This window comes from Myxocyprinus asiaticus, chromosome 22 (assembly GCF_019703515.2).
Source record: "Myxocyprinus asiaticus isolate MX2 ecotype Aquarium Trade chromosome 22, UBuf_Myxa_2, whole genome shotgun sequence".
NCBI lineage: Eukaryota > Metazoa > Chordata > Actinopteri > Cypriniformes > Catostomidae > Myxocyprinus > Myxocyprinus asiaticus.
The window spans coordinates 2,322,883-2,350,235 of record NC_059365.1 but is presented as its reverse complement, the minus strand read 5'-3'; the positions used below and the strand labels follow the sequence as shown (position 1 = coordinate 2,350,235).

Here is a 27,353-nt window from a genome sequence, read left to right as displayed (position 1 = left end):
TATGTTTGTGATAGAAAACGAAACTAAACTTTGTCTAAGGCTAGAGGAGAGCAGGGCACAAACTAACGCGGGGTTAGTTGTCACACACGTGGTTTAAACGTTTCCACACACGCTGGTAAGACGAAACTTCATTTGTTTACTTGTTGCCATATCAACACTGTGTAGATAAAATTGCGGAAAAATTCAAAACACTTTGGAAGATATCGCCAAAAGTTCATTTTAAAGTAGCAAAAGTAAAAAATCACATGAAAGTACATTTTCATCTCTGTTATTACTGTTTATGTGTGCGGGTGTGTGTGTGTGGGGGTGTGTGTGTGTGTACGGGAGTGTGTGGGGTGTGTGTGAGTGTGTGTGTGTGTGTGTGTGTGTGTGCGTGTGTGCGCGCGTATGTGTGTGTGCGTGTGTGTGTGTGTGTGCATGTGTGAGTGTGAGTATGTGTGTGTGTGTGTGTGTGTGTGTGTATGGGCAGGTTTAGTGGTTTACAAGGACTTTTTTTTTGGTTATAAACTGGTAATTACAAGGGTATTATGCTATAAATGTGGTTTATAAGGACATTTCTAGTGTCCCCATAATTCAAATCACTTAAACATATTAAACGATGTTTTATTGAAAATGTAAAAATGCAGAAAGTTTTTTGTGAGGGTTAGGTTTAGGGGTAGGGGTAGGGTTAGGGTATAGAATCTATAGTTTGTACAGTAAAAAAATCATTATGTCTATGGAGAGTCCTCATAATGATAGCTGCACCAACATGTGTGTGTGTGTGTGCGTGTGTGTGTGTGTGTGTGTGTGTGTGTTTTGTCATCAATCCATGCTTTATTTCGGTCAGTGCTGTAGCTTTGTGGTGTATTTATTGTCAAGTGTCAAAAGTATTGCAATATTATATATGACAAAGTTAATAAATGGCTTTTATTGACATGAAAATTTAGTTTATCTTCTAGGCTTTTTAATTAGATCAGATACAGTTGTTAGAGAGAGGTTTTAAGCTGTTATATGGTCTTGTTACAATGTGCCCCACACCTGTTACAACGTATCCTTTGGGGCACGTTGTAACATTGCACTTTCTTTTTTTCTAGGTAGATTGCGAAAAAAAAGTACACGCTGTATTCATGAAACAAGACCACACATGTGTAATAGACACGTTTGAAATTAATGTGAAAAAAGAAAATTACATCAAACCCTAAGTGCATTTACACAAACTTAAGAAAACCAAAAAGTGTTGGTGTGTGCCCCGCTCTCCCCTACATTACAGTAAAATGATAATATGCAATAATGTCCGGGACGGAAACTGTAGGCTACCCGTAAGGTGTTTTGGACATGTAAGACAAGTAAAATTAGATTAAACATATGATATTATATTTCATAATACCCTTAGTTCAGGCTCTTTTTGGGGTGTTACACATGCAAAATAGATCATTTAGGCTATTCTTCAAATATTGCAATCACATACAGTGACGTAGGCTACAATGCAGAAAAAATGACATGAGATTGCAAGTGTCTAAGAAGGATTATAGTCATTTCAAACAACTAAAATGAAATCTATTCAGTTTGCTTTAAAATACTACTACTAATAATAATGTAGTTAAAATGCCAGCTGAAGAAAACGCAATAGAATTGTGTGCAATTATTGTTATCTATGATTAAAATAGCAGTTTTCTCTTAAATCTTATTTTTTCTCTCTTACTGTAAAATAGTAGACAAAGGGCTTTCAAAATATGAAAAAGGAAGCTGCAACAACATTTAAGAACTTAGTCATACTGAGCATCATATTGACTCACTTTTGACTCCAGTATTACACTGTATTTGATCCTCATGTACCATCCAACATATTCAAAAAACTGTTTACAAGTTACTGTAAAAGCACAAGGTATTTGTTGGCAACCGAACATAAATAAATAAACAAATAAAACATTGGCCAGTGCCATATTATGTTGCTAATGAAAATCCACGAAATTGTCACATTTATTTTGAGACAAAATACTTATCATTTTCAGTTTTGTTCAAGGTCATTAAATCAAAAGTTTTTTAATAACTGTCCAACAAGTGAAAGGAGAGTATTTGGGGTAAAAATCCCCCCTGTTTCAGGGGCTAAAGACCCCTGTTAAACACATTGTTTTATTTTAAGTGAGGCGAATAGATTTGTTCTGAAAAATGTTCTAAGTGGGCTCACATTGACTGATCCAATCACAATGAAGATTCATTTGTTTAAAGAATACTTGAGATGTTATGAAATGCCAAATGTGTTTGAAATTAACAGGAAATCATGCACCCTTTTCTGAAGTGGTTATTTTGAGTATTATCTTAATTTGTTACTCAAAGAAGCATCTTGCTGTCTCAAAATTATTTGCATTAGTTGGCAGATTTTGTCTTATAACTATTGCCCTTATATTTACACAATATCACTATAAACCCACCTAGGGGTCTTTTACCCCAAGTGTACATGGTTCAATAGTGTGTTTTTAGGAAGGGTGTTTTGACAGAGGGGTGAGTTTGTGTTGACACTATCTAATACTGTCCAACAGATGGCAGCAAAGACTACAGTATATCAGTAGAATCTGCAGAGACTCTCTTTACAACTGCAAAAGTTGCTATTACAGATCTTGAGAAAACTGTTTACTGCTGCTAGGAGAATTTCTGTGACAGCGCTGCGTAATCATTGCCTGTTTTCTGTGTCTTCTGTCCCCAGAACAAACAGAATGTTGAGCTTTGGTTCCTCGCAAGGTTTCTTTCCTTCTCTGAGAGTTTCTTCACTGCCACAGTTTGCTCACTGGAGGTTTGGATCTGTTACTCTTTAAAGCGTCTCTGCAGCTATTAAAATCTCGTTTAAAGTAAACCTCAACCAAACAGAACATAAAGAACATAAGTTAACATGAAATCAAAATTGACCCTAGTTACGTTTTAAGTCAGATTAGGGAAGTAAAATGAGTTGCGAACAGTGTTTCACATTGACTTTAAGCACAGAGGCGAGATCAAGTTTATTTACTCTTTTTAACCTCACAGTATGATGTTGTAAACAGATGACAAGCATATACCATAAAAACAAAAGTAGCACTTTGCTCTTCATTTAGGAGAAATAACTGAGACATTTGGAAGATCTCATCTGCGATTTTTCTTTCCTACGGGTGCATGAACCAGAGAGCAGTGTTTGTGTGTGTGTGTGTGTGTGTGTGTGGCCGTGAGAGTTAGAGTGTGAACACCCCCTGTGGGGTGATAGCCTGTGATTGCTGCACCAGATGTGAAAGAAAAATGGGCAGAAATAAAGAGAGAGACTATAAAAGATTGCAAAGATGGAACGAGAAAGGCTCTGTCCTAAAACCTAGTGAGCTGTCTACTATCTCCATAGGCAGCAGCCTTCTAAGGCAGTATACAATCTGAATTGGAACCCATTAATGATTTGGAACACCCTACACAGGCAGCAACTTGTGCATTATTCAAATCGCGCTCCTCACATGAAGCATACAGGAGACTCAACTTACAGTTCTTTACAAATAAAGAGTTTGAATGTTTTAAATGTAGAGTTTGGTGATAGAATGTTGCATTAAATAAAACTAATATTGGGTAACAATTTTTCATCGATACTTTTCGATATCAACATTTCTCCCGCCTTCTTGGATGGATTTTCTTACTGAGCATTCTCCATGAAGGATACATTAGAATTTGTCCTGAAGAAGGTATCTTATGCTATGTACGCATATAGAGTTGCTGCCTATATAGGGCTTTCTTAATCATTCACTAATGAGGTTCCATTTCAATTCAGATGCTGCCTTACAGGGCAACATCCTAGGCAGCAAGACACCTCACCAGGTTTTGGATCTGAGCCATACTCTTTATAAAAGACAGAGAGCACAAAGTTTAAGACAGCGAGAGCAAATTAATTCATGAAAAACAGACAAAGAAAAGAGAGGAAATGGAAATGGAGGGTGTGGTGAGGCGCGAGGTGTTTCTGTCTGTGAGACGTTATGATGGAAGGATAAAGAGAGAGGGAGAGACAGACAGAGAAGACGAGAGATTCTTACACATGTTATTCAGCTGTGTAAACGGGCGTAAGGCCGGTCTGGGCTCTCAGGTTGCCAGTGAAAAGGGCTCATATTTATAAGAGACTGGCAGCCCGACACCTCTTACACACACGTTAATATTATTATTATTACTGAGCACTCAAAAATGGAAAATGGCAGCAACCTGAGAGGCCTGGAGAGCAGCGCATGTGTGTGCGAGTGTGTGTTCGTGAGAAAACGCAAGTATGTCTGTGAGAATATGTATACATAAGAGAGAGAAAAAGAGAATGAGCGAGGGATAGAGCGACAGAAAAAAGGTTGCAGAAAAAGAAGTTTGGCATGAGCAGACGGAGAGAGAGAAAGTGTAACGTGATCTACTGAACATATTAGTGCTGTCAAAGACGAGAAAGAGCGAAAAAAGAAGGAGAAAAGGGGTGTCAGACGCAAGCATGTATTCCAGGACAAGATTATAAAATTCCCGCAAGAAGCGCACAGGCGTGTTGGAACAGTACACACACACACACACACACACACACACACACACACTGAGCAAAGTAAATTCTTAACAGGTGGGTGGGGCCACTCATATCAATGACAGATCCTTGATTTCCTTCTGGATCATATTTAACCAATCACAGATCTGGTTACATAACCAGATCACAGACCCGTCCAACAGTGTCACTCGGTACTAGTCAAAGTTCAAGAGGTCCAATTTAACATTCCCAAATTTCCCTAGAACATAAAGAACCGTGACCAGCACCTCAACAGGGCTTGTACAGCAGAATTTGTGTCTTTATGAAATGTTGGCTGTGTTCAGAATGGAATCCTAGTGCTTAATGCATACTGCAGAGTAGGCTATGCTCTGTGTACTGCATACTATACTTTAAAAATAGTATGTAAAACTGATGCAGCATGCAACAATAAACACTTCAAGCAATAAGCATGTGTTATATTGTTGTCACAAGTCTATGTTGCATGACTAGCAAGTGATGCCTTGTTAATCTAAAAAAAATAGAGTTGTTTATTTTGCATTTTAATTTAATTTTGTGGGAAAATTTCTTAAAGCTGCAGTGGAACTTGTTAATGAAATAAAATCCGTTTGTTGTTGAACAATACCATCCCGATAAAATCTAACATTGTTTTTCCACCGAGGACACTTCATTTAAATAAGCTTTGACGTAAGTATGTGATGCTGTTATAACAGCAACAACAGCCAAGCTGACACGCTTCAAAATAACAATGGAAGACTCAGTTGGAAGTTTTTGTGTTGTTCTTTATCGTCCTGTTTTATATTAATGGGATAGTTCACCCAAAAATAATTCTCACATCATTTACTCACCCTCATGCCATCCCAGATGTGTATGACTTTCTTTCTTCTGCAGAACACAAATGAAGATTTTTAGAAGAATATCTCAACTCTGTAGGCCCATACAATGCAAGTGAAATGTGATCAGACTTTTGTAGCTCCAAAAATTACAAAAAAGGGAGCATGAAAGTAATCCATATGACTCAAGTGGTTTAATCCATATCTTCAGAAGTGATACGATAGGTGTGAGTGAGAAACAGATCAATATTGAAGTCCTTCAATATAAGGACCCCCAAATAATCAAAACAAGCAAATACAACCCCCCAGTATTTATACCATGATCAATGGAAACATGTAGATGCTTCACGCTGCAACCCCCCCAATATTCAAGCCAAATCTACGCCCTTGCCTGTCAGAATCCAGAGGCTCAAGTACCAGACAGATCTGTCTTGTAGTACTTGTACTGACCTGAGGGAGGCAGCACTCTCTGGCAATCGCTTCTGAGTTGATTTGTGTCAACAGCCCCTTCATCCTCATCATCCTCACCAGCGCACTGACTGATGAGTGAGGAAGAAACGATAATAAAAGCTGATGAAAAGAAAGAGGGATTCTTCCAGATGGAGAGGACGAGAGACGGGAAATGATCTGACCTGCCAGTGTGTTTGAGTGTGTGTGTAATCCCCAGTGTGTTTGGGTGATAACACACACAGACCAGATCTGCACACACACATACATTCACACACAAAGAGAGAGATTTAATGAGAATAAATGCAGGTGATTAATAAAGAGTGTGTAATGAAAGTGTATATCTCATGTCTTGGAGTTTGGTGAGGACAAGGGGCTAAACTATGTGTGGATTTACTTATCATTTATGGACACGTTTGTCTCCAGAAGTGAGCTAAATCTGACAAAACCTCCCTTTGGGAACATCTCTTAGAGGTAGGGTTATGTTTAGGCTATAGTAATTATAATTAGCTTTCTATGCTGCCCTGCAAAAGCAAAACGCAGTAACTTTGCCAGCATTGAGATTGAGAAGAATGGCTTCAAAGTTACTTGGTTTTAGTAAGTAAATCAATGTTTTGAACTGCTGATGGATGCATGGTACTGGTGGATGTTTCACCTAGACATGTCGAAGGCAGAGTCTTAATGATGTAGGCGGCCTGTGATTGGCTGGGGCAGAAAGTTAACGGATGGTTTCTACTGGAAGGGGTGACGACAGTTAAGGGAAAAAATAGTGTTAATTGGCCCTGGGGAAGATCTGTTCTGCTCATTTTCTGCTGAGTAAATGCAACATATAATCATGTTCTCTATGAAATGCATTAATTAACGGCCACAGCCACAGACAAATTTCACTATAGAGAAAGAGAGAGAAAGCACTCGCAAGAGAATGAATAATGATGTAGTGGTGTTTGCTAAGCCATAATTATTACTATTGCTTCACTTAAATCTGAAGAATGTAATTTCTGCGCCACTAGCACCACCAAACGGAACTGCAAAAATAAACATGAATACGGCCATTCGCCATTGATCAAACAATCAGATAGTCCCGCCCACAACTCACGCCATTGGTCGAGTCAATGTTATTGTCTCTCTTGAAACGGGTCACTCAAAACAAAAAAGGAATTTTTATAAATCTACAGATACACGCTACGATTTTCATAAAAATGTACCTGTTATTTACTCATAGTGCTAAAAACACTCAGGACACCTCTAGCAACCACATAGCAATGTAATGGCAATGTGTAAAAAAACAATCAGAACACCTTAGCAACCACATAGCAATGCCCTGGCAACCACCCAGAACACCAGTGCTAAAAATGACTAGGAACACTTAAGCAGCTGTATAGCAACACGCTGGCAACCACTCACATTACCCTGGTAATGGCACAAAAATGCCACCCAGAACACCATAGCTACCACATAGCAACATACTAAAAACACACAGAACACCCTTGCATCACAGCAGTGAGTTATTCAAGAGCAAACACCACAAATTTTCTTCCAACAAAACACAACAAGTCACACACAACATAAAACACAACAAAACACAACCAACACAACAAAACACATAACAACACAAAACACACAACATAAAACACAACAACACAAAACACACAACATAAAACAAAACACAACACAAAACACAACCAACACAACACAAAACACAACAAAACACACAACCCAAAACAACATAAAAGAACACAATACAACAACACAAAACACAACGAAACACACAACACAAAACAACATAAAACACAACACAATACAACAACACACAATACAACACAAAACACAACAACAAAAACACAGCACAAAACACAACGAAACACACAACACAAAACAACAAAAAACACAATACAACACAAAACACAATGAAACACACAACACAAAATAAAACAACACAATACAACAACACACAATACAACACAAAACACAACGATACACACAACACAGAACAACATGCAACACAACACAATACAACAACACACAATACAACATCACGCAACAACACAAAACAACATAAATCACAACACAATACAACAACAAAAAACACACAATACAAAACAACACAATACAACAACACAAAACACAACAACAAAAAACACAACGAAACACACAACACAAAACAACATAAAACACACAATACAACAACACAAAGCACAACACAAAACACAACAAAACACAAAACAACATAAAACACAAAACACAACGAAACACACAACACAAAACAACATAAAACACACAATACAACAACACACAACAACACAAAGCACAACACAAAACACAACAAAACACAAAACAACATAAAACACAAAACACAACGAAACACACAACACAAAACAACATAAAACACAACACAACAACACAACCAGGGTTGGGAGGGTTACTTTTGAAATGTATTCCACTACAGATTACAGAATACATGTTGTAAAATGTAATTTGTAATGTATTCTGTTAGATTACTCAAGGTCAGTAATGTAATCCTAAATACTTTGGATTACTTCTTCAGCACTGGTAGATTTTTTCACTTGTTTTGACTATAAAAACTCTGCCAGTACAGTAAGACAAAATACACATGTTAAAAATACATTCTCTGAAAAACCGAAATGTCTTATTGCTCTAATATCAAAGGTGTTACTAGAAAAAAGAAATTATGAGCCAACATGAGTTTTCTTGTTAAAAAAATATGATCGTGCTTGGTAACGTGTGCATGTAAAATGGCTAGAAATAGCATTTTAGCTTAGCGTAAAGCTGACAATTTACACAAGGTTTATTTCTATTTCTTCTGCTCCAAACTTTCTTCAAACTTACTTCTCTGTCTGCTCGTATGAATGTAACACATCATAAGAAAGTGTTTCACCGCTGTTCAAATGCACTTTGGATCGCATCATTTATATGTATAAATGTTTTCCATCTGAAAGGACTAAATATTAAATGAAACAATTGACAATAAAATGCAAAGTAATCTCTTCAGTAATCAAAATACTTTTTGAATGTAACTGTATTCTAATTACCAATAATTTAAATTGTAACTGTAGTGGAATACAGTTACTTATATTTTGTATTTTAAATATGTAATCCCAGTTACATGTATCCCGTTACTCCTCAACCCTGCACACAACACAATACAACAACACACACACAAAACAAAAACTAGTTTTCTATTTTATAATCTACATCTGTTAACCATATGTTAAGCTGGTTTGGTGGTTTAGTTGTCAGTTGTCTGGTTTTACGAGGGTTTTGGCCAGCTTTAAGTTGATCAGACCAAGCCAGCTTAGGCTGGTTTTTATTTTAATTTTTTTATTTATTTAAAAAAAAAAAAAAACATTTTTGTGGAAAGCATAGCACAGCCACAAATAAAGCTAATTCTTCCGAACTCTCCTCTTTTTCACCTTTCCTCTTCTCTCGCGCTCTCAAAATCTAATGTTATGGCTAAATGCCCAATGAGTCACAACTCTGGTAAAACCATCAGAAGGGAAGAAACAAAGAGAGAGAGACCAGGGTTCACTCTCAACATCTATTCCAGTAGTTCATATGCGTGTGTGTGTGTGTGTGTGTGTGTGTGTGTGTGTGTGTCACTAGCATTTAATCTTCAAAGAGCAACACACACACACACAAATAGAGCCAAATAATGTAACATTACAGCTCTGTATCACCAGTACATGCCCTACCAATCACTCCCTCCTGGTTGCCATGGAATAACACACAAACAATCCCTATTGGGCAACAGCAAAGTCAGCATGATGCAGCTCAACTCTATTGTGTGCTAGACGGCATGCACATAAATATGCATGCATGAGTGTTATTGTCTGGATTACATTTTAATTCTTACATTTATATGAAGTGTGTGTTTGGCCTCAAAAATGTGATGATGTCACACTCTCTGGCGAAGAGGAACACTTTGAATCAGTGTTTGTGCGTTTTTGTGGCTCTCGCAAAAACTCTCATCAATCCATGCACAATGTTTTCGCAAACGTCTCACTCAGACCATCAATTTGACAACATCAGTGATGTTAACAAAATGTTGAACAAAGCGCACAGCTTCCAGCGAAGTGTGTTTATCTGACACACACACACACGCACGCACGCACGCACGCACGCACACACACACACACTCTACCACTAAATGACTCTAGCAGGCCATATTATTCAATCTGTTTGTTTTTCCTTCCAATAAACTAAACCACTGGCATTGATTTTACAAATTTATCCATTAATAAACCCTGAAAATAATCATATTGTTTGGATTTCTCTTCAAGTTTACATACATAATGATTATTGTCCCTTTTTTGCCACATTCAAATGTTTTGCTGTGTTGAACAAACTTAACATGGTCATTCCAATAAAATTCATTTCTAAAGAAAATGTGACTGGTGCCTGACTGCGCAAAGGTCGCAGCTAGGGTTTTGCTATGTGGTTGCTAAGTGGTTGCTAGGTTACTCCAAAATGTTACTTAGAAACATAATAGCAAACATCTCCTCACCAAGCCGCATAAATTGAGGTATCATTCATGATCATTCATCATCATATTTATGAAAATCAAAACACAAACCCATTCTTAAAGGTATAGTTCGCCCAAAAAATTAATGCTCTGTCATCATTTACTGTTCCAAACCAGCTTATTTAAATTTTTTATGAACACAAAGACGTTATGTACAATTCCTAACCTGCTTTTTTCCATAACACAAAGGTAAATAGGAACTGCTCCTATCAACCTCCAGAAAGGACACAAAAGTACCACGAAAGTTCAAAGTTATGTGACTGATTATGATGTGCCATGTTTGAATGTACTTGGAGTAATAACTTAAAGTAGTCATGATATGAGGAATACATTTGTCCTTGATCTCTTGACAAATAAGAGGTTTATTGTATGATAAAAACACACTGTAAGTTTCAGAACTCAAAACTTTCTCCCTGCTGCAAAAAGAGCATTTGTTGAAACCAAACTGCAAAAACAACTCGTTCTCTACTTCCTTCACATTGTGATGTCACACTGTGGTAGAAATTTGCCTCTGACCACCTCTATAACAACACATCAACGCCTACTTTACCTTTAATCACTTATATAGCCCTGCCCAGTAGTGGGAAGCAGTGAGACAGCAAGAAGAGAGAAGGTCAATCAAGAGCAGAGAGCCAATCAGAACAGTGGGCGTGTACTGTCAAGTCTTAAAGGAGAAGCAGCACTAAAACTGAGTGTTTCTGACAGAGAGACAGAATGAGGGTGGAAAATGATCATGTTTTATTTTTTGTGCAAAAAAAACTTTACTAATATTATAAGTTAACCTAAGGGAATATATATTAAAAAAAAAAAAAAAAGGCATGTCATGACCCCTTTAAATTTTTTTCTATTCCTCACACAAAGCTATTGTATGGCTTTAGAATGTTTGAATACAGCACAGAAGTCATGGACTACATTTATGGATCTTTTCAGACCTTTTTGAAGCTTGGCAGCCATAGTTCTTACTGACATTCATTGTATGGAATAGAGAAGCTTGAACATTCTGCTAAACACCTCATTTTGTATTCCTCTGTGTGACGTGAGGTTGAGTAACGATGACAGAATATTCATTTTTGGACATTAAAGATAACTATGCCTTTAATGTCACTTCAATCAGCCCTCCTCACTGTTTTCTCTCGACCCTAAGAGCGACCCCAAAGCCCTTAAATTGACCTTTGACCCCTCAAATCCACCTCACAGGGCGAAACTCCAGGCCTGAATAAATGCAGGCAGCTGATTTCTCCAAGCGTTATACCCACCGATCAGCTCTCTCCCCTGGGGAGGACCAAGCTCCAGATTCAGGCCTTCCCAGAAACTCGACCAGAACTCCTCCAATACAAACACTCATCAATAAGCAGTCACTACACCGCTCACTGGACCCACTGCGACACTCCGTTAGAGCTCATCTACATGAGAACATTCCCTCCAAGACTGTCAGAGCGTGTATGAGTGCGAACAAAGGCGAAGAGGGGTCGAAAAACAATTACGGTAAAAAATGGCTAATATGTCACAGACGTGCTGAAGTAGTTTTTTCCCCTCTCTTCATTCTTTCTTCACTTCTTTGTGTTTTTTTAATCCGTTCTTTTCAAAGTCACTATAATTACAAACAAAAGGGTTGATTTCTCGCCAGCTGAAGGCATGATAATGGATAATCTAGAGGGAATCAAAGATACAGACGCACGCACACACACACACACACACACACACACACACACACACACACACACACACACACACACACATCAATGCAAAGCTACTAGAGTTTTATACAATTCAAGCGTGCAGCCGCACACACACTGTAAATGTATGTATGCTGCCTTCTTATATACTAGTTCAAACACAGCTGCTCTCACTTGGTGAGAGAAGATACATTAAATTGATGCAGTTAGTACTTCACACACATACATATTAGCGACTGTTTGCGACTCACAGTGCAGGTGGCTCGTATTGGGGTAAATAAATGATTTGATACCCCAAAGAGAGGGGTAAATCCTGTCTAATTCTTCATAACAGCAGTTATACCAAGTCCTAACCTAGCGCAATGCAATAAAGCAACAAGCGATATTTTTTTTTTTGTTGCAAAAATTATCGTCTGACTGCTTATTATCCTGCTTACGTCTTATTAAGTAAATAAATGCACATGAAATATTGATTTGAGTTTAAATAATTTCATTACCTTACTTTTAAAATCGCAGAGAGATACAAGAAATAGTAAAGACGACTTTATAATGGATGACCGGTCTGATATCACTTTATACCCGGATGTGCATCGTTATTCAGAAATATTAGACCACTGGATGACACGATTAACCATTTAGAATCAAGTATTACAGTGAGCTGTATAAAAACCTTTGTAAATTAATTATGTGCCAACATGAAATATCAATGAACGATTGTGAGTTTTTTTTAATGTATTTTTTTTATTTATAATAAATGCTGTTAAAAAATAGTTAATTGTAAGTTCATGGTACCTTTTACCTTTACTTATGTTGACGAATAGAAACTTATTGTAAAGTGTTTTTGTCCAAACCATTTTGTTGCTCACAGAGAAATCTCATTGGTACAAAATCCTGTATATTAAACATCAAATATCTTCTGATTGGCTCTCAGTGTGATTGATTGTGTTACATTGCGCAGCAGTTTCCTGTTGAGTGTGGACAGATAAATTGCTTGTCTCCAGTGTTAAGGAGTAGATTTGGTCGGCACAGACTGGTACATGCAGTGTACACACACACACACACACAACCACCGTAACACAAATGCAAGCACACAAATGTGCAGCATGTATCTGAATGTCATCATTTGTGCTGATGAGATGCCAAACAGTAATGACACCCAGATCACCTGGATATGACTGCCAAGAGTGCATGTATGTGTGTGTGTGTGTGTGGGGGGGGGGGGGGGGGTTGTTTGCCATCACCTACAGATTAACCACAGACATGTTTACGACAAAAAGAACCCAGCTGCTAATGAACATGTGAAGTGTGTGGTATTTGTCAGCATGTTTGCTTGTTTGTTTGCTTAAAGCATTGTCTCAGTTTGCGGGATCGGTGTTTGCATGCATGTGTGTGTGTCGGGGCAGAAATTCCAGCATCTGTTCTCAAGAGAGGAGCATTTTCGTCTCTCCAAAGTCATATGCCTCTGTCATCCCTCCATTTTCCATTTTTACACACAGCTCCAGATGTTGAAGAACTGAAATATTAAATTACAGAAATTGGCTTGTTTCTGCACTTTTTTGGCTATGTCAAAACAGCCCTGCCCCTCTCTCTCTCTCTCTCTCTCTCTCTCTCTCTCTCTCTCTCTCTCTCTCTCTCTCTCTCTCTCTGTAAGGCCAGAAACATACTTTACACAAGTACGCAAACTTAGACGTGAATGCTTGGCCAACACACTGGAAGTGCGCAGTTCTGTTGGACATACTTGCGTTCTTGCGTTACAGTGGCGGTAACAAACCTCAGTCCTCAAAGGGGCAATAGAGTTAGATTCAAATGTCTGTGCCATTAAACCAGATGTGTTATTATTCAGCATTGCTCTGCCATGACAGTAGTTGACCTGAGAGGAAAAAAACTGACCATAGAAGAAGACAGTTTATGCTTATGCATGCTTTAGTGCCCCTTATAGCAACACTGAGTATACAACGTGCAATGCGCAACATGGTTTCATAGAATCATGTTACTATACCTAAATATTTGCAAATTATTTTTATGTGGCTCCTTGTACATATTGCGGCAGTTTCCTGTTGAAATAAACACTAGAGGCACTACAACAACAATGACACAAATCACGAGTAAAACGGCAGATTATCAGTTCATAAACACTTATTTTTCACCCTGTTCCTCACACAATGCTATCTTATGACATCTAAACACGTTTAACGTTTGCATTACATAACCAACTACATTTACCAGCTTGTTCATGTGCGATTTAATTGCACAGTAGCTCAGCTTATAGAGCATTGCACTTGTGATGTAAAGAACCGGGGTATGAGTCCTGAAGAGCACGGCAGTCGCCACATGAGCCGAAAGTGATGTAGAAGCACCACAAAATGACGTGGTTGAGTTTTTCATCTCACATTTGCTTTTCTGACACTATCGGTTAGGTTTAGGTTGAAGGTTTTGGATAGGAAAGTCAGTTTTGTTCTCGATCTGTTTGGGAGAAAATTCAACTCGCTTTTAGCGCCACACAGTGGACATTTTACCTCAGAAAGGTCACGATACGTGTAATGAACCGCGTAATATAATTTCTTAAAAATATCACACATTTTCATGAGAATACGGTTGCGTTATGAATTGCGTTCTGAAACATTTCTGAATGTGACGATGTGTGAAATCAAGCTTGTGTAGAGAATGTTTCAAGCTTAATGGTTTGGCCTGGCAGATACTTTAGATGGTACCCGTCTATTACAGTTCAGATTTGCAGTTTTCTCTCATTCTGGTTCTGCACCAAGGCTGTTCTAAATTAATTCGGGACGATTGTGGAGAGCTCCGACTCCTGAAGGTTGAGACATTTTCTGGGCCAGCTGCTCAGTAACATTACAAAAGACATTAGCTTACCCATAAATTAGGGCCCGGCCGCATCAGCAGATTGTTAATTCACTTTGAGTTCCCTGTAACCAGGTGTAAAAACAAAAACACGGGCCCAAAACAGAGTCCTAAGGGACACGGAGGTGCTCACTTACAGAAGTCTATTGAGGGATGACTCAAGCCTCTGAACATTCACACACACACTCGTACACACACACACACACACTACCTGCGGCCATTGTTAAAGAAAGAGATGTTTTTCTCGCTCCGTAAATCGCATTTATGGATTTATAAGGCAAGTAGTCATTCAATGGTTTGTGTCCAAAAGAACATGATTAAGCTGTGTGTGTATGTGTGTTTATGTACACATATGCAGTGAAGTGTGGAGACTTACGTACGTGCTGTGTGTCAGATGTATGTTTATGTGCATGCGTGTGGCACATGTGCAGAATGACTGTGCACATATGTGATGAGTGTATACGTGTGTGTGATTGATATGTGATGTGTGTGTGTGTGTATGTGTGTGTGTGTGTGTGTGTGTGTGTGTGAGTTAGCCCATCTACTCAGGGCATTGGCAGAATTGTTTCCACATGTGTCTTAACGCAGTTCTATGCGTAATGGGTGGGGGAGAGAAGTGTGTGTGTGTGTGTGGTTTGGAGGGGGGGCATCAGGTTTCACAGTGCCACGAACAACATCTGGGCCTGCATGAGCAGAGGTAAAGTTCCCACGATTAACCAAACAAAACACACGCATGCTATACACACTTACACGCTTGCCCACATGGACTTGTTGCATCAAAACATGACATACACACATGGCGCAGGTTAACAAGTGAGCACAAATCAAACAAACACACATGCACACATGTGACAATCAATAGCACATTTACACACAAAAACATGCAGTACACACTCTTACTGCCTGGCACAGCTGGTTTCGCTGCCATGGGCACGCGGGCGTTTCGCTGGCATAAAACACATGGTAGGAAAATGTGAATGTATTCAGTAATCACACGTCTATTACACAGAGAGTGAGAGAGAGAGAGAGAAAGAGCTCCTACATCTCATTTACACAACAAAAGAGAAAAGAGAGAGAGTGAAAAAAGAAGGGAGAAAAATTCTAATAGGCTGCAGTTGGGCATGTCTGGACTGAGATTAAAGAACGAGAGAGAAAGAACATGAGAGAGGGAGGAGAGGTGTGATGTAGACGGGAAATGAAGGATGGATGGATGTACAGAGCCCCCAAAGTATTTGGATACTTAAAGGGATAGTTCACTTAAAAATTAAAAATCTGTCATCATTTACTAACCCCTTGATGTTGTTCCAAAACTGTATGAGAAACACAAAAGGAGAATTCATGAAGTGTTGACGCTGCCCTTCTTTTCCATACAATGAAAGTGAACGCTGACTGAGGCTAGCCACTGCAAAAAAAAAATCTGTAATTTTAGCCGTAATAGAATGTAAAAATGCGACAGTAAAAAAATTAAGTTAATTGGTTAACGGGTTCTTACCGTAACATATATGGTAAAAAAAAAGATAATACATTTAACAAGATAATACATCTAATTTTACAGTAAAATATTGTATTTTTTTAGATGTAAAAAGTATGATTTTACCATATAACTAAAGGTAAAAAATGTATATCATGTTTAACAAGAGACTAGATGTACTTTTTAAGGTAAACTATTGTTAAATAGTTGAAAACAATAACTGGGCGTTCCCAGAAGTCCCTGTCTGACCCATCTCATTTCAATATATTTTATGGGAATTGCTATGTTTCTTCTTACTTTTAATACCACATATCCATTATGTACATTGAGGTTTTCTGTGTTATAGTTCTGTGTTATATATTACATAGTTTAGTTAATGTTTAATGCATTATTTTAGTGTCATGTGTTTCCCTGATGGTGTTTTGTGTTAGTGTTAGTAACACTGTTCACTGTCTCTACATGTGTATTAATTATTGCTGCTGGAAGGGTCACTCTTGATGAACTTTTAAGGCCCAGATATATAGAGTTGGGGTACTCGAGTTCGTTCTGAGTCACAAGTCCAATTGTAATGGACTTGGACTTGACACAGACTCGGATGCATTTTTACTCGGACTTGACTCGGACTCGGGATTTTTTTTTCAGAGTCCAGCCGAGTCCATGGCATTTGTGATGCAATGACAAACAAACAAGCAAACAAATTACATAACATAGAGTGACCATACATCCTCTTTTTCCCGGACATGTCCTCTTTTTCAGACCTGAAAAAAGCGTCAAATTGGCTTTTGCGTCACTCTTAACGCGACATACAATGATGACGTCAAAAATCGGTGACTGCAGCACGGAACATCACAATATTTACCAGTCTCCTCCTTCTCTGAGTTTTTCTTGTGCAACGGAGGAGTTCTGCACCGCGACTGGACAGGGCGCTTATTTGGAGAGCGAGATGATGCACCTCCATTTTCCCGCATCTGTTTTGAAAGCATCGTCACGTGGGTACGCCTACGTTGTTACCAAAGCAACCCATGCAGATAGGTTGGTTATGTCTGAACGCGCAAATCTGATTTGATCACTTGCAATTAATAGTGCGGACAGTCTGCCTGAAAAGATCTGATTTGAGGAAAAATCTGATTTGCCTGCAGTCTGAACATAGTCTTAGAGGTCAAAGATTATGTGCCTAATGCTTGTTAAGATCAGTTCACTGTCATTTTGATAATGTTTTATATGTATTTAATGTAATGTGCATTTTAAGTTTTCTGTTTATGTGTTGTGATTCATTTTATATAATCAATGGTTACTAGGCAGTTAAATTATTGTATCTAGCAACCTGTTTGGTATTAACCTCTGTTAATTGTGCCAATACAAAGGCTTAAGGTTAAAGTACAAGACAACTTTGATAATTGTATGTTTATTTATTTTGACTGTATCCAGTTCTCACGTCTGGTGTCATGTATGGTTTCAAGTCCGATGTCTTCATGTCTGTCATCAATGTTGATGGTGAATGAGAAAACAGAACTCTGAATAAACCATCAGTCAGTAAAAATCAAGAACTCTTGTGCTCGTAAATTATTGGAGGGAGCTACATGCCCATTCACTCATGTGCCATCTGCAGCGAAAGCCATTCACAGATCTGCCCAAAGTAAGATGAGCCTCTCTTATCATTCTTTTATCTGCATTTTTCCCATTATTACTCTTTTGTACACCCATCTTTGCAGTAGTATTAGAGTCATCATAAATTAACAGAGTGTAATCGGTGCATATTATAGCCACATATAGCGTGTCAGTGTTAAGTTATAACTAAGTCCTCGTGGTGGTGTAGTGACTCGCCTCAATCCGGGTGGCGGAGGATGAATCTCAGTTGCCTCCGCGTCTGAGACCGTCAGTCCGCGCATCTTATCACGTGGCTTGTTGAGCACGTTACCATGGAGACCGAGCGTGTATGGAGCTTCATGCTATTCTCCGCGGCATCCATGCACAACTCACCACGCGCCCCACTGAGAGCGAGAACCACATTATAGCGACCACAAGGAGGTTAGCCCAATGTGACTCTACCCTCCCTAGCAACCAGGCCAACTGGTTGCTTAGGAAGCCTGACTGGAGCAAATATATTACTTTAATCATCAAGTGGTTAAAACAGCATCTTTTACTGACCTCATGTGAATTCTACTCATAGAATGAGGAATAAAGTCATTGATAACACATTTTTTGTCACATTAGTTAAGGTTTTACATGTAGCATCCTCATATTTAAATGCTCCACTAAACGCTTCCCGGTGTCTGAATGTTCGCAAACAGCATACCGTTGCTCGGCTGTTACGAGCTTCTTTTTACCCCTGAATGAGGAATAAATAAGAACTTCTCCTGAAGTAAATCAGGGCCTTTAGTCATTATGTGGTCTTTTGTAGTTACTACAGTGATTGACACATTTTAAAGTGAAACGCAGACTTTTATAGTTCAAGAAGGTTAGTATATCAAGTGAATCTAATTTAATAAAATAAATGGTAGTGAACCATAAAATACACAGGCATCAAAATTAAATCGTAAAGCCTGAAACATGGTCACCGTATTTTTTACAGTATATTTAGATTCGATTCGATTTGATTAGATATACTTTACTGATCCAGCGAGGAAAAATGTTGTGTTACAGCAGCATAGTCAACAGATTAAGAATAACAATAATACTAAAAGCAGATTGCAGATCCACATGACAAACACTGAATATCAAATAAAAGGTCTCTGCAAAATATACATTAAAACCAGTAATAATAATAAATAGGCCTACAACATATGTATGATAAAAACAATATGTACAGAAGGTTGTAAAATAGTGTATTCACCTGTCACACAAAGGTGAGCTCTTATAAAGTGTTATGGTGAAAGGTAAGAATGTTTTCCTATAACATTAATTATGACAGCGGAGCTCAATAAGTCTGTTAGAAAATGAGCTCCGCTGTCTTTGTAGTGTTTCATATAGGGGATTGGATGGCTTTTCCATGATGGAGAGCAGTTTGTTCAGTGACCTTCTGCTCCTCACTGACTCAAACGTCTCCAGGTTTTGACCAGTGATAGATCCGGCCTTGCGAATGAGTTTATTAATCCTGCTGGCGTCTCTGGCACTGATGCTACACCCCCAACATACCACAGCCCAGTAGATGGCACTCGCGACCACAGACTGGTAGAAGATCTCCAGCATCTTGGTGCATACATTGAATGATTTGAGCATCCCCTTCTTGTACACAGCGTCAGTGTTGGTCCTCCAGTCCAGTCTGTTGTTCAAGTGATCACCCAAGTACTTGTAGTGCTCAACAATTTCAACCCCCTCACCCACAATGTCTATGGGCTTGGTCACAGTTCTTTTCCTCCTAAAATCAAACACCATCTCCTTGGTCTTGTTTACATTTAGGAGCAGATAATTCCTGCTGCTCCACTCCACAAAGTTATCCACCAGTTCCCTGTACTCCGACTCCCATCCATCTCTAATACACCCCACCACCGCAGAGTCATCAGAGAAGTTCTGCAGGTGACATAATTCAGAGTTATACTGGAAATCTGAGGTGTACAGAGTGAACAGAAATAGAGATATTCCTGGCAACCACAGCTGCCAGTATTTTACCATAAATTTAACGATATTTTTTTTTACAGTGTACCTAACTCTGTTTGTGTTCCACTTTTGAAAGAAAGCAATTTGCATTATGCATGTGCAGTATTACAGTGGGTAAATGATGACAGAATTTTCATTTTTGGGTGAAGTAACCCTTTTAGTCACATACACAAAAATGTCTAAATGTCTTTGGATTAGATTACAAATGATAAAAGCAAGTGTCATTTATTTGAAGAAAGATAGCTCACAAGCAAACTTTTGAAGTTCCTACACTTCATCCAAAGCAACTACAGTTAATTCAAGCTATACACTTTTATCAGTTTGTGTGTTCTCCAGGGATCAAACCCATGACCTTGGTGTTGCAAGCACCACACTGTACCAGTTGAACTACAGAAACTCTTCTGTATAAGCACAGCTGTCCATTAACAATCTCTCAATTTGCTTCTTTGTCATTTCTCCCTACTCTAAATGCCTTTCTCTCTTTGTTTTCAACACGCACCTCCTATGTTTCTGTCACATTCCCTCATTTCTACAATCAGAAGTCTCAGAATTATTCTTTCTTTTTGGTCAATAATATTTATTTACCCTTTTTATCTCTCCCTTTTAAGTTATCACCTATCTTTCTTTTCCTCTGTCATGTTTATCTCTCTCTCTTGATCATGTCAGTTCTTTACACCCCTCTCTCTCTATTTACAATATAGAAGTCCCTGTGAATGCTGTATATAACAACAATATTTAGGACACAAATGTTCAGTAAAATATGATTTTATTAAGTATATTAAGTTGGTGTAGTGTGTAACTTTTGCACCATTAGTGACACTAAACAGAACTGCAAAGATAATGACTATTTACAACAACAACACAAAACAAAAGTAAAAATCCCATTAATGTTTTTTTTTTTCCATTTGAGGAATTAATTATTATCAATAACTTATAAACCTTTAAAGACACCCCTACCGTGAGCTCTGAGGTTTTTAATAGATGGTATATGCATTATTTCAACTTCATTTTAAAAAAAAAATCATGTTAAATAGCAGAATTCCTGCAAAAGAACTACACTACCCATGATCCTGAAGAGAAAGATCAACCAATCAGAGAATTGCAGCAAACAAAGTGCGGCCAAAGAGCTCGGCAGCTCTGCCCACTCCCATGATGCACTGTAAATGATGCAATCGAGTCACTCTCCCTACACCCTCAAACTACTTATATATTTGTATATATTTGAATATTTTGCAATAAACTTTAAAAAAATCATCAATAGTTCTATTTTATTTTTTTCAGAACTTTTAATGCTTCATGGGGTTGTAGTTCCTTCTTTAACCCTATAACGCCATGTGCATCAAATATGATACACAACGTTTGACGGATCCTGTTTCATTCTCTGTTGAAGCTGACGAGCCAAACAATGAAAGGTATGTAAGTTTCACATATTTATGGCGGATATTTGTGAAAAAAGTGGTTTCAATGTTTATATCAATCTATTTAAAATGGCGACGGACTTGCGCAAAAAGTGACTTATGTTGGGATAAATAACAGCTTATTTTAATAAAGTTAAAGCAATAGTAATGATTATATTGTTACTGATATTTTAAAATGAGTATTTGCTGAGTATAAACAATGTGTGCTTGGTTAAAATGTTGTATATTATTTTATTGAAAATACCCTTTGAAATCCATCAAATATGATACAACAGCTTTTGAGGAATATTTCTCAGTCATCATTACATTTACATTCATGCACACCACAAAAACAAATCACAGAGCTTTGAAAATTCTGACATATACATTTTATAAGATATATTTAAAGTGTGCACTAATATTTCTGTGTATTTTCATATATGCAGTCTGCTCTGTCATTAAAAAGATTCATTATTTGACATCACAAGCTATTATGATGTCATCTTACCATAAGTTCCTGAGACCCAGAGAACAAAGTTTGACAATTTCCCTTTTTTAAATGTCAATATAGTGTTTGGTGCATAAAATACATATGATAAAAATGTATTCATATTGTATTTGATGTGCTGAATTGAACTGTGATTTCAGTGCATATTTATAGAGCAAGGAGACGAAGTTTTCATGGCCAAACTCTCAAACATTTGGTATCTCTGAAAAGCCCAGAGACTCCTCTGATAATACCCCAAGATTTACCACTGTAGCATGTATGGGCTAAGAAAATACTTAAATGACAAATGTCCTGCACAAAATATGAATTGCTGGGCCTCAGAAGGATAATGACCATTAAAGCCTAATGTATCAAATATTATACATAAAAACAATTATAAATAAAACATGTGCAAACATTATTTTTTTATTTTTATGATTTATTTTTATAGTTTGTTTAATGGTGCTAAAAACAGTTAAATGCATTTTCTGACAATTCTTTCATATGTCATGCTTTACAGGGTTAAAGATGTTGTACACAGTGTACACTGTATTGCACTTTTGTATTTATGTCCGATTTGCTTCATATTCAAAGTTTGTGATGTTGTGATTCACCTCAGTGCTGGATGGTTTGGTTCATGGCCTAAGTATTTTATGAAATCCCTATGAAAACAATTAATGAGAAAACTACTTCCGGAATCAAGATGGTTGGGAAAAAGTGGACAGGCACTGTAGAGCTTATTTCGCATCATAGCTGTAATCTTGGATTTTAGTATGACTTAAACACTATATTGTTAAGCATCCAGAACCAGAACTATATATTTAATAATATTACATTTTTAATAGTTCTGGTTCAGATATCTAAAGGGGTTTTATTCTGAGCGGTTCTGATCCAGTTCACTGTAAAATCATCTAAACTTGCACTACACTGAGTCCTCTTCTGATATGTATTTGTGTGCATGTTTTGGTAAAAATATGTTTTCCTGGACTCGGTCTGTCTGTTGCGCAAGTCAGTGAGTGTGTGTTTGACTGCTGGCTCACTGTGTGTTAAAGGTTACTGAACTCATTAATGAATTCCAGCAAATAAATTATCCTCTCTCACTCTGTAAAACACAATTATCTGATAATAAGTCACAACAGTCTCTTCAGTGACACCGCAGTTGTAAATCTGATCAAACATTTGTAAACAGAGCTGGAATCTATCTGTTTCTCTGATTTGTGTTTCTGACTGACTAACTTTATCTAACTACACACAAAGGCCCAAAAACATAAAATTGTCTGAATGTCATTACATTAGATTTCAAAGCAAACTCTTCTCAGAACAGAGTCATTTTTGATCATCTCTTGGTGATTTTTTTGCAGATGTTTGAAGTCATTTGCCTTCAAGTTCACACAGGTGTCCAAGCAGATGAACAACAGGTGGAGTTCAGCTCATTAACTATCAACATGAGACACTAGCACATTGATAAACACAAAGTGTCACAATAATGCATGTCTTCTATTTCAACACTAGATTTATCATTACAATTACAAATGTTTCAGAATAGTCTACTTGTATAAACAGAAAATGAGAGCGTTCTCTGAGCGTACAATGCAAACAGTGGCTAACATTGTCTGCTCATGTGTGCTTCAATTTCCCTGAAAGATGGCACAAGAGTGCGAGTAAAGTGAGAAAATGAGACTTTTCTAATACTTTTCCATAGGTCTCAGCTAAAGGGAGAGAATTATGTTTGGTGTGATGCCTTTAATGTTTTTTACGGTTATAATCTTTAGCAGTTACGGTATTAAAAATCACTTGAGACTGCCAGATTTCTCTCTCTCAGACTAAGACAAGTGCAGCTCTGTGGTGTGTGTGTGTGTGTGTGTGTGTGTGTGCCTCCTGTTTGGCAGAAATTGGCCGGGACAGTCACAATTACCCTGTGGCCGACCGAAGCATTTCCTGGGTAAGTGTGTGTGTGCCGTGACGCTTTGCTGTGGTGGTCTACAGAACCATTAACTGCTTGTTTTACTGAAACACCAAAAACACAGCACTGTCAGACCACATCCACATCGGTGGAGAACTTTGCCACAGTGTTTAACGTGACTATTCATATCAATATTTTAGCAACAAAAATAAGTAGCAACACATTAGCTATGCTCAAAATAAAAAATAAAACAATTTCCCTAACCTGTATGACAAAAGGAGATATTTGGCAAAATGTAAGCCTCAGTCACCATTCACTTAAATTATTTGGAAAAAATTTTGGGTGAACTAAGTTTGCCCTAGTGTAATCACCTTTCTGCTTCCACTAATTCATTTATCTGATAATAGCAAGTTTATAGCGGCATGCTTAAAGGGATAGTCAATATAGTCTCATGAGAATTCGTCACAATACTACAAGGTGGCGATTTCATACCAATTCGTACGGATTCATTCGTAGGAAAATGTACGATGCAAATATCAACCAATCTCATACGCTTCTGGAACGCAGAAGTGTCACTTTCTTCCATATTACACATCAGAGCTTTTAACATTAATATTATGGTTATGTTCATGCTCTGTGTAGGGTAGCGTGTTACACTCATTAGGTTTAGGTTTAGGGGTGGGGTTAGGGTTAGGGGTTGAAGTTACGTAAACACAGTTTTGGATTCACACGGAAAAAATGCCACATTGGGAACTGCAAGGACACAAGGGAAGCGTCTCTCATTGATGGGTGTATAACTCGTACGATTTCGTACAAATGAAATCGTTCCAATTAGTACGAATTCGCCATCTCGTACTATAGTGGCGAATGAACCATTGAAAAATATAAAATTCTGTCATTATTTAGGCCATGTCCACACTAATCTCTTTAAGTGTGGATGAGAGGCGTAAAAGTAGTTAAATCAACGTGTTTTCAAAAGGAGATTGTTCTCATTTTCTTCTCCTTCTTCTTCTTATTATTACTATTATTCTTCCCTAAAAGTGACTGGGCAGCAAAAAGCAGTCCTTTAGATGCCAAATTTGGCAAGATGCACTACCACCATCTGACTATAAGTGGTGCTATAACACACACTTTTATGTTTTCGCTAATATCTTCGTAATCGACTAGAATCCAAATTGTTTTTTTGTTTTTTTAGGATTCCTAGTCAACCGAAGCAAAACATATTTAATTTTTGTCTACGAAATCTTCTAGGAGGTGTTTTTTTTTACTCAAAATGCCTCATGGAATACCTAAAAAATTACTACAGTATTTAATGATGACATTTTTGCCCCTGATGGATCTGTTCTTTCAAATTTGACCATTTTGGCCATTTTTCCCCCTTTTCCAAACTGCTTGGATCCCGATAATTGCCGGTTGCAGCTATATTTTAATAAATGTAAATTGAACACAATGGCAGTAGATGGTGACTAACTTTCATGTTTAATAAAGTACCCAAAAGTGTCTTAAAAGTAGTCCATACACAGTACGGAATACGTGTAACTGGATTACATATTTAAAATACAAAATAATAGAAACTGTATTGCACTGCAGTTGCAATTTAAATAATTGGTAATTAGAATACAGTTACATTCAAAAAGTATTTTGATTACTGGATATATTACTTTGCATTTTATTGTCATTTATATTACTTAATATTTAATCTATTAAGTTGGAAAACATTTATCCATTTAAATGATGTAATACAAGGAGTATTTGAACAGCGGTGAAAAACTTTCTTATGTTGTGTTTCATTCATACGAGCAGACAGAGAAGTAAGTTTGAAGTAAGTTTGGAGCAGAAGAAATAGAAATAAACCTTGTGTAAATTGTCAGCTTTACGCTAAGTTAAAATGCTATTTCTAGCCATTTTACATGCACCTGTTACCAGACACGATCATATTTTTTTATCAAGAAAATCCACATTAGATCACACCATTTTTTCTCTAGTAAGACCTTTGATATTTGGCCAAAAATCTTATTCTTGATGAGAATTTTTGTATTGTTTTTCTATAAAAATATCTAAAAATCCTTGAAAACAAGATCAATTTGCCTTAATTTGTTTTAGAAACAACACTGCATAAGACATTTTGGCTTTTTTCAGAGAATCTATTTTTACCATGTGTATTTTGTCTTACTGTACTGGCAGATTTTTTTATTGTCAAAACAATTGAAAAAATTGACTAGTGCTGAAGAAGTAATCCAAAGTATTTTACAGCAAGTATTCTGTAATCTGTAGTGGAATACATATTAAAAGTATCCCTCCCAACCCTGTCCATACATCATATTCCAGGAATACGATCACGTTGTGTGATGAACAGAACTTCATTTAAGACGTTATTCACTCTCAAATCAAATCAAAATAGCCAAAGAGCACAGTAAACAGTTCTAAACTTCAATATGGCAGCTAAGTCAATAACATCAAACCTCATTAACCAAACGTCATGACACAACAACCAAAGAGGTTTAATGTTATTGATGTATGCATTCCACTTAAGTTCTCAAATCTCGCTCACACTCATATACATATTCATTATACACACCAGTAGATAGACAGAATTTTCATTTTTGGGTGAATTATCCCTTCAAGAGAGTTTAAACTGGACTTGTTTGTGTTTGTGTTTGTAACTGAATCTGGGCTGGTGGTACAGCCAAACCACATTCACCTCCTTCTGTATTGAGAAGATCAGAGACGTCTGCAGGTGAGACGGACAGAACAGTGACGCAGAAAACAGCTGCAGGTCCCTCTGGAACACCTGTCGCCATGACACACACACGCCAGTGAAGAGAGGGAATTAGAAGGGGGAAAAAGTGTGTCTGTTGGTTTTGCTCCACTCCTAAGCAGCCTAATAGCTTCAATAAGACTGTGGTTTACACACACACTCATACTTTTCTCTGTTATTCTTCTCCAGGAAAAAGAGACCAAAAACAGCCATTTATTTACTTTTCAGCTGCGTGTCTGTGGTAACACCTCTGCCAGCACACAGAGAGAGAGACGGGCATAAAAGAGAGGAGCTGACAGGTTGGCCTAATTCATCTTGAGATGGTTTTCTCTCTCCTTTTTGTCATCTGTCACCTTATAGTATATTCATTTATAAGACCTCATTGTTAACAGAGTTGGAATAAAAAATTCCTCAATTTATTTTAGATAAAAGAGCTTGTACAAAACATCTTCCTCCCCAGTCCAAAAAGTACAGAACCCCTTAGTGGACAGGGAGGGAATTTATTTTCTGAAATAGTTTTATGTTCCCTCATTAACCATGGTTTTACTACAGTAACCATAGTTCAACCATGTAATTTGTACTAAAACCATAGTAATAATACAGGAAAACCAAACCTATGGTAATAAAAATCATAAACATAATAAAAATAAATAAATAAATAAATAAAAACATGGTTACCGCAGTTTTACTATAGTGAAACCATCGTTAAACCATTGTAAAGACATGTTTTGTTTTTGTTTTTCTTTGTTACCCAGGGACTGAAAACATTCCAAGGAACGAAAACCAAAAGCAAACACATTTTTTTTTACAGAACATAACCGAAAACGGGAACACTTTCAATTGTTACTGAGTGAAAACTTTATTTTAAATGTTGGTAACTGGTTAATAAAAATGTTTTTTCC

At 37.4% G+C, this 27,353-nt stretch overlaps 1 long non-coding RNA gene across 4 annotated transcripts; it reads left to right on the top strand.

Moving 5' to 3' along the window:
• LOC127413300 (uncharacterized) lies at nucleotides 1–27,353 on the top strand. Of its 4 annotated transcripts, none has more exons than XR_007892566.1 (8): nucleotides 1–115; nucleotides 2,684–2,770; nucleotides 21,188–21,318; nucleotides 23,152–23,208; nucleotides 23,680–23,732; nucleotides 26,380–26,539; nucleotides 26,641–26,750; nucleotides 27,207–27,353. It is a non-coding gene; the product is annotated as an uncharacterized LOC127413300 (long non-coding RNA). The 4 variants fall into 4 exon arrangements; XR_007892565.1 differs by having other exon boundaries at nucleotides 23,629–23,732; XR_007892563.1 differs by having other exon boundaries at nucleotides 23,152–23,732.